General features: G+C 47.7%; 1 pseudogene; it reads right to left on the bottom strand.

Annotated features, from left to right (window-relative positions):
- Positions 1 to 4,386: 4,386 nt before the first annotated feature.
- LOC109755086 (probable RNA-dependent RNA polymerase SHL2) lies at positions 4,387 to 8,216 on the bottom strand (annotated as a pseudogene).
- Between the last annotated feature and the right edge of the window lie 319 nt (positions 8,217 to 8,535).

Below are 8,535 nucleotides of genomic sequence, written 5' to 3'. Positions count from 1 at the left end.
GGATCGAGCTCGAGCTCGATTCCTTCTGTACTCGTGCTCGATGTGCCTTCCTGATTTGGCGCTCATAGTCTGAGTCAACAGGCTTGGGAGCTGGTGGTCTAGCCATACGAATAAAGTGGTCAATCGTTTCCTCAAGCACTTTCTCGGCGGCGGTGCCGCTTTCGGTCCAAAATGGGCGTCCACTTGGGCCTTCACTATGGCTCTGTTTTGCTCCTCAGTCATGTCGTAAGGCCTCTGAGGAAGAGGAGCGAGGCTTGGACCATATTTATATCGCTTGCATCCGCCTGTACCTCCTGTACTACCTCGACTCGTAGTGCTATGCACCATAGCTCCGGCGGCTCTCTTCCCCGATTGCTGAGGCGGCGGAGACGGCTGACATGGCTGAGTTGGAGTAGGAGGAGTGGCCTGACGCTGTACCGGACTTGAAGCAGGAGGAGTGGCCTCACGCGGTGTCGGACTTGAAGAAGGAGGAGTGGCCTCACGCTGTGCCGGACTTGAAGCAGGAGGAGTGGCCTGCTGCTGTGCCGGACTTGGAGGAGGAGGAATGGCCACACATCGAGGAGGAGTCGGATGACGACACGGTGTCGGTGGCCTTCGAAAGATGATGCAATCCTTTCTCCATAGGATGATACGATGTATGGCCTCTCCCAGTGTGTGCTCCTCATGCTGTCCAGGAATGTCAAGCTCTAGCCCCGAATATTGGTCCACCACTTCATCAACCACGACACGAGCATAGCCGGCTGGAATCGGGTTGCAATGGAAGGTTGCTTCGGGAGGATTTGTATAAGCAACGGCGTCCGCCACCTTCATGGATATGTTCTTTATTTTGAAGTGTAGCTCACAGTTGGTGTTCTCCATGTTCTCCATGATGGCTCGGGCTCGGGCGGCGGCGACAGAGGAGTTAGGGGAACAGGGGGGAGAGAGGGGGGAAGCAGGACTTAGTGAAATTTTAAGCCCGCGGGTGGTTAAGTCGAACTAGGAGTAGCACACTTTAGGAAACGCGCTATAGCTGCTATAGCGCGTTTTAGAGAAAAACGCTACTGCTAAGTCTAAGCACGCATCAAAAATACACATTGGTCATCATTGATCTTTTTATGTAGAATCTAAATAGTCAACATGAATTCTCACTGTACCTGTATAGGTACAGGCGAGGATTCATATTGCAGCCACAAATCCTACACATATAGTTCAATGAAGATCAAGTGCTCGAGATAGTTTGAGAAGTAACATATTTAAGGTGGTAAACACCTTGTTCGCTTAGCAGTATGGGACTAAACTTAATTAGGTGCAATACTTAGCAGCAGCGAGTTTTGAAAAAAAATGTTGCTACTAAGTACTTTAGCAGTAGCGCGTCCAGGGAAGGGCGCTACTACAATATCTACCTTGGAGGCAACGCCGTGGCAATTATAGTAGTAGCGCTTGTTTCACCTAGAGCGCTACTGCTACCGGGTTATTGGTAGCGCGGTTCCCTCAAGCACGCTACTGCTAATTAGCAGTAGCGTTTGTTTTTAAACCGCGCTGCTGCTAAGATTCTGTGTATAAGGTTTTCCCTAGTAGTGATAGGTGACCACAGGCAGCAAACCCATGTGTAGGGTGTCGATCTGCTCGGCATTAAATCACATGAGAGATTAGTGTTGTTGAAGGGAAAACATTCTCCATTCCTAACATAAAGCGGTTTCGTTACGTGTTTAAGGGCGCCGAGTCCTTCACGATCCTACTCTTAAATAACTTGAAGGTAGATGAAGGAAAATGAAAGGATGCAACAACAAACCAAGGGCTTCTTTGAATAACGTAGCACTAATTGTCTTGAGCAGCTAAGTTGATTGGTGGTCTGTTGTTCAAAGATGCCTTGGTCCGCTGTTGCATACCTTGTTTTCTCTTCATCTACCTCAGGAAATTTGAGAGCGGGATACTGAAGAACTTGAAGCCTGGCAAGTCTCTTCTTTCATTGCAGAAAAATCCCCTTGTGGTAGAAGTACGGATTATTTGACTTGGACATTAAGCTTATGTTTTGAAGAGAGGCCCGGCAGACTGAAATTCAAATTTTCCATCTTAGCAAAATTATTGTTTGTTGCTCGATATTTATGTAATGTTATGTTTATGACACGTTTTTTTTAATGTTCTAAAGGGCATTAGCACCAAACTCATGGTCATGGTGTCATCCTACGACGCCGCTCCCATTAGCGCCAACTCACTGGCTGTGTATTAGGCAGACCGTGTGGCGCTGTTTGCGGCCGAGTGCGCCCATGAGGCATACTTGGCAGAACACATTCAGGCGAACCCATAGCTCCTCGCCGAGAACCGCTCGATCTATGAGTCCGTCGAGGATGAGCAGAAGTCCAAAGTAATCCGCCATATGCCTAGCAACAGAAGTTTTTTTAGGAGCTAGCCAAGAAAGAAGCACGTCTTGAGGAGAGTGATGAGCCGGTGGCATCGAGTTCGCCGACCGTGCGTGCCGACGCGCTAGCTCCTCCAATGGGGTGGGGGGGGGGGGGGGGGAGATCCACATTCCCTGACCCCATGATGACCAACTTCACTGACTATCGCTCGGAGTAGAGTTCCATTCCCGGAGTAGTCAAGATAGATAGTTTGACATTGATGTAGGGATGTAATTATGTAGTTGGTGTCAACTCTGATGAAAAATTCTGATGCTTTTGCATATATGAATCATGAATCCTTATATTGCTTATGTTCCGTGCATGTGTTTTTCTAACACCGTGTTGACTGGTAACATTTTGTTATTCTTCCTTATGTAGATCAAGTGGTCTATGGTGTACTAAGGTAGATATCTAGGAGTCTACAATTCATGGCAAGCATGCATGAACAAGTGAATCATTACAAAGACAATTTCTACAAAGAGTTTAATACCAGGGAGGAGACAGAGGATGATTACTCCCAGTATTTGATCAAAGAGAAGAGGAACCACAAAGTAGGCAAGGGTGCAGGTCAGATCAGATTTAGTTGGAAGAACTTGACAATCTTCATCCAGTTCCTCCTAATTGTGGCATTGCTGGTCATGATGCTTTGTGTGGACCATGTAGCATAAATTTGTCACATTGGGATTTAGTGACTACTTGCGACTTGTTATGATGCTATATATGATGCTTCTGTGAGCTTGATGGAGTGTTTGTGAGTTGGCTATGATGTGGTACTATGTGTGGTATAGTTTCTATATATACATGTATTTTCTTGCAGGACTAACGGAAAACAAATGTAAAATACCAACTGATAGAAGCTTTCCCGAGTACCACATTCGGTAGAGATACTTTGTCAAGAACAAAGCTTTGCAAAGGTGCCACACCATTGCGCTCTGATTAGTCACTAGAGGCTTTGCCGAATTGGTAATCCCCGACAAAGCGAGTGCGTAGGGGTTTCCCTGTGGGTGAGTTTGCCGAGTATAAGCTTTACAAACTGCAAAACATGGCAATGTGTGTTTGCTGAGTCCCAGACAGTTGGTGCTCGGCGTACCGGCATCGCCACTTGTCGCCTCATGCTTGTCTAGCTTCGCCGAGTTCGGCTCTCCGGCTCTCGGCAAATACATGTGCCATGTGGCAACGGCCACCGCAGTTCGGTCTGTCAAGTGCGTTTTTTCTGCCGAGTACCCACTTAGATTTCGGCAACGAGTTTGCCAAGTCCCCAAGGGTTGGTTCTCGGCAAAATGTCCTTTGATTGAAGGTTTCAGGCAGAGAACCCATAGCCGATATCTTTACTCGGAAAACTATATGTTGAGTGTTGCAGGCACTTAGGAAATATGGAAATTGCGGTAGTGACTCTAGTTTGTCCTGTATTGAACAAGGTACTTTCTGGGATCAATGAGAACCTTGGCATGTTCTTGAATGCCCGTTTTTCCTTCTACTAGTCTATAAAGCAGGGCCACGAGGCATTTTTCCTTTACGAAAAACCTCTCTCTCAATGTGTCTCGGTAATCATCAAGAAATATGAAAAACAAGGGACAATCAAGAAATGCAGATTTGTTATAATACTAGCAACACAAATGATAAGAAAAGAAACGCAAAATGAAGGGAAATAATCACCACTGAGAAGTTCGATGCTTCCCTAGCGACACTGACATGCAGTGACCACGACCCTTTCCTGTTTTCTCAAGAATACATGGCGCAGATTCAAAATCTTACATATATGGATACACTCATTAATTGTCACATGCTGCACTAGTTTCACACAGAAACAGCCGGCCATCACAACCCAAAGATAGATATATAGGGCAGAAAGAAGAGAATGCTGGTAGGTACAAACATTTTCGGACTAATAAGTTCAGTACAAAAAACGACAATTGACCCAGAATGATGACAAACTGAGCAATGCTAGGCATACTAAGATAAAATGGCAGAGTGGTCTTGCTACAATCTTTTGCATCAAGGTCGGTCCTCATATTCTCTCAGAAATGTAGGCCGCCAGCCTTCCAGCTGGCCTTCGTCCTCCAACTTCCATTTCTCCATGGCACCTTAGCTTTATCCGCACCAAGTAATCCACCGCGATCCATGCAAAGCTAAGCCTCACCGGCATTCCTTCTTCATCATCTGGATCCAATAAGGCCCTCGACTTCTCAGTCCATTTGGGGTGATACGTTACCTGGTACCACGCAGAGGCCTTCATTTCGTACAACTGATTCTTCTCATCGTCATCGGAGATCTCAACCTCATCTAATGTGATGCTTTCGAAGACAGACCGATACTCCTTCTGGAACGCATTGTACGCATTCTTGAGCCTGTCCTTTACATCCACTAGCTTTCTGCTGTTGTTCCTAGGAAGGGACCAGATGTGCCCTGTCACAAGTTCAGCTTCGGTGCGGACGCCGTATTGATTAAGCAGTGAGTTCAGCTGCCTATCATATGAGCACTTGCACTGCCATGCACTCGCAAGGAAATCTGATGCACCGGCAACTTCTAGATCGCTGTCGTAAGGCAGATCATGTAGGGTCCAAGCTTCATTAGAATCCCAATTGCCACCAGAAGCTTCTTGGATTGACCGATAAAGTCTTCCAAGAATCTTCTCGGATTTATATGATTTTGAATCTTCCTTTATCAGAAAGTCGGTAGATTTTTGGTCGAAGATATGATGGCATCGCCACAAATTTGCCTGTTTTGGGGAAGTCTACAGCAGTTGCTGCTAGTTCAGCTAAGCGAATGCACTTCTCATCCATAGCTCCAAATTCACTAAGATCAGCATGAACAACATGAGCATTGGAGATCATACCAAGATTGTCACTCACCATGTTCTCCAAGAAGAAACCAACTGTGTCCTGTTAGAAATATAATATGTTAATTTACTAATGCAACGAATAACTACAAAAAGTATTTTTCCACAAAACAAGGAAGCCATATGCAGAGACGAAATTAAGATACAAGCCATGTGAGTAATGATTTTTGGCACCCAGGAACCTCCCAAGTTTGACTACTCCTGAAAAAAAATTTAATAAACTGGGCATTGTAAAAACAAAAACAGAAAAATTAACATCATACACCTAATCAGAAAAATTGACATCGGACACTTAAACATTGCAACAATCTGCACACTTGCAATTTGTGTGTGGAAACACTATGAAGCACGTCTATGCGGACATTCATATCCAAATAAAGTAATCTACTTGAGAAATGATGAGAGAAGTTAGGTGTTTAATTATCTGGTATGCAAGAGCTCTAGCCTTAATACTAAATGCCAGGACTTGTCAACTCATGTTTCATTTCAGCCAATGAAAATATTCTGGTAGGTGACAACATTCACCACCCATGAAAAAAGAAGGATTGCCAAGATGCTGATAAACTTTTGTTGAGCTTATACTTTGATCAGACTCCTAAATAAGTGCACTATTCTATCCAGGTTCCGACTGATGTACACTAAAAACCAACTGATCACATTAGCCTTGTTGCGTGATCTAAAACTTTATTTGAACTGGCATATGGTTACGGTTGACATTAATTAAACCAAGAGTTGAACATGCATGGATAACTGCACAGCAAATAACGAATACAAAGAGCAATGAAGATATCATATAACACACATATCTAAGGGAAAAATGTCATGGGTTTCACTACTTACATGTTGAGATACTTCACGTGGTAGTAGTTTCACTTCCGGTGGGGAGTAATCCATGGGTTTCCAGCTCTTTTTGCTCGGAGATATAAGTTTGTCATCCCATGTGACGAAGTATATATCACCATCAAGATCACTCCCTGATGCTTCATCTGGATGTGGCCTCTCGCCATTTTGTGGAAAGACCAAACAATCAACCATGTGGCGCAGCTCAGGCACATCGACTGCTTCGAGTATCCGGACGTCCCCTGGATGATAGCATGGGTTCTTTGCAACTACTACAGTGCCAACAATGATCTTTGCACCACGCTTGACCAAACATGGATCGAGCAACGGAGCCGAGGCACGGATGAAGCACTGTCCATATTTGAGGATCCCAAGCTCGTCGAGGCAGCCAATCAACCACCTGCCTTTTGGCACGAAGATCCTCGTTTTCTCCAGGAGATCATGAAGTTGTGCAGATCTGATGGCCAAGAGCATGGCCCTCAAGTGTGGCTCAGTTCCGGGACCAAAACCGGCACTCAACATCAGCGCCGACGTGTTTGCATTCTCAGGACTACATGACCTCCTTGTTATCTCAAAGGCTGTGTCACTGTCAGTCAAGATCTTTTCAAGATTACCCACCATGCTCTCCTGCATCCGCCAAAAGACGGCATCAGAGACGCCCAGCGACGAGAGGAGCACTATTTATTTGGCGGTTAAGGAACCCTGGCTGGAACCTTCTCCAGGCAAGCACCTCTATCACCTTATGATCAGAGTCGAACTTCTTCATGCTCGGCCTCAGGTACAACCGTATCCCATCATCACTCTCTCCCTGCCACACTGCTATCACGCCCTTGTAGCCACCAAACCTGATCTGGTAAGCAGATGGTGGACTGTCGGCCGTGAGCTGCAGCCTCTGGGCGACCTCCATTGCAAGTTCCGGCACAATCTTGCCGATTCCGTCCGAGAAAGTGTAGCCATTTCGCTCAATGTCCTCAAGATTCTCGTTCACCTCATGTGGCTGAACCGTGACAGTGGCATATGATGATGAGAAGCACTGCCCCATCCGAGCGGCGTGCTTGGCTACGTTTCTGCACGTGAACCGTCCCATCCACTGCCTGATGCTCTCCACCGTCGTGTTGCCGTCCTCGGCGAAGAACCACGCAGATCTATCCCTGAGCTGGTTCGGCGAGAAGGCGAGCAGGGAGTACTTTCTTCCACACATGTGGAACCCTGATGTCATGAACGTCCTGACCCGCATGTGCACAGTGGTCTTCTGCTTAAATGAGTGTGACATCAACTCCTGGAGGATCGGCGCCGCGTAAAAGTTTAGTGTATTGTTGTTGAGTGACTGCATCGCCTCGTCCATGAATGTTACTCTCAGGAACCGATCGGCCACATGATGGTAGTGCCATAGCAGTCGGTTGGAAAGCTCTTCTTCTGGTGGCAAGCATTAGGCCCTGCTGGGCGTGATCACCAGACGCCGCACCTCGACAGTGTTATTGTGACTCCTGTCCTTCCCACACCGGAGAAGTTTAGGGCTAACTCTGTCTAGGGCTTTCGTTAGCCTCTGGCATGCATCGAACACTGGCAGCTTATCCCCCCAGAAATCCTTCAACGCGGCCACATTGTCATGGTCGTCTCTTTCCCTCAGCAAGCCGAGGAACTCCGGCGTGAGCTGGTGCTGGTTGATGATCCCCTTGTGCACCAATGCATTCACGAGGAACAAAACCGGGAACGTGAGACCCTCGGCCTTCTGTACGCAGAAGAAGAGTTGCTGCTGCTGCATTGGCTCCTGCATGACTGGAAGCTCGGCACGTACATTGAGCCTCGGCATTGGCTCCTGCATGACTGGAAGCTCCAGCACGTACTGGAAGCTCGGATCTCGCCGCGGCGTCGATCGCGCGGCGCACCGCCTGCGGGTGCGCGAAGTGGACGAACGCGTGCGGGGGCGCTCGGAGGTAGGGCGGCGACGGCGCATAAGGGAGCGCCAACGTTGCTGGAAGGAGGAAGTCGGGGTAGGAGCCCGGCGGAGTCCATGAGCTCTTGACGCGGCATCGCCAGACCTGGCCGATGCCCATGTACTCCAGGAAGCCGGCGAGGCTGCGGGCCGAGACGCTGCCGTCAAAGCCACCGACGCTCACTTGCGTCGTCACCGGCGGGTCGCGCGATCGCATGGCCATGGCGCGGTGTGGGAACGCGGTTGGGAGAGGAGATGAAGCGGTTGTGTCTTGTGTGTCTGGCGTTAGGCGATGTAATCCCTCCTCCCTCCCTTGGGATGTCTTTTTCTACTCCTCAGTAACGACGCGTTGCATGCCCCCAGATCGAGAGCTGCCTCGGTTTTGAGTTTTGACTTTTGACTAATCACTAGTTGTGACGTGTACACACCAGTAATTACTAGTGTGAACTTGTGCTTTGTTAGAATAAATCCGAGGCATATCGACCGTTGATTATCCGAGGACCAAGCAATCACACGAGCACGACACCGAGAATTGTTAACGA

This window comes from Aegilops tauschii, chromosome 7 (genome assembly GCF_002575655.3).
Source record: "Aegilops tauschii subsp. strangulata cultivar AL8/78 chromosome 7, Aet v6.0, whole genome shotgun sequence".
Lineage (NCBI taxonomy): Eukaryota > Viridiplantae > Streptophyta > Magnoliopsida > Poales > Poaceae > Aegilops > Aegilops tauschii.
Note: the sequence above shows the minus strand (reverse complement) of the source record. Positions and strands in the feature narration are given on the sequence as shown.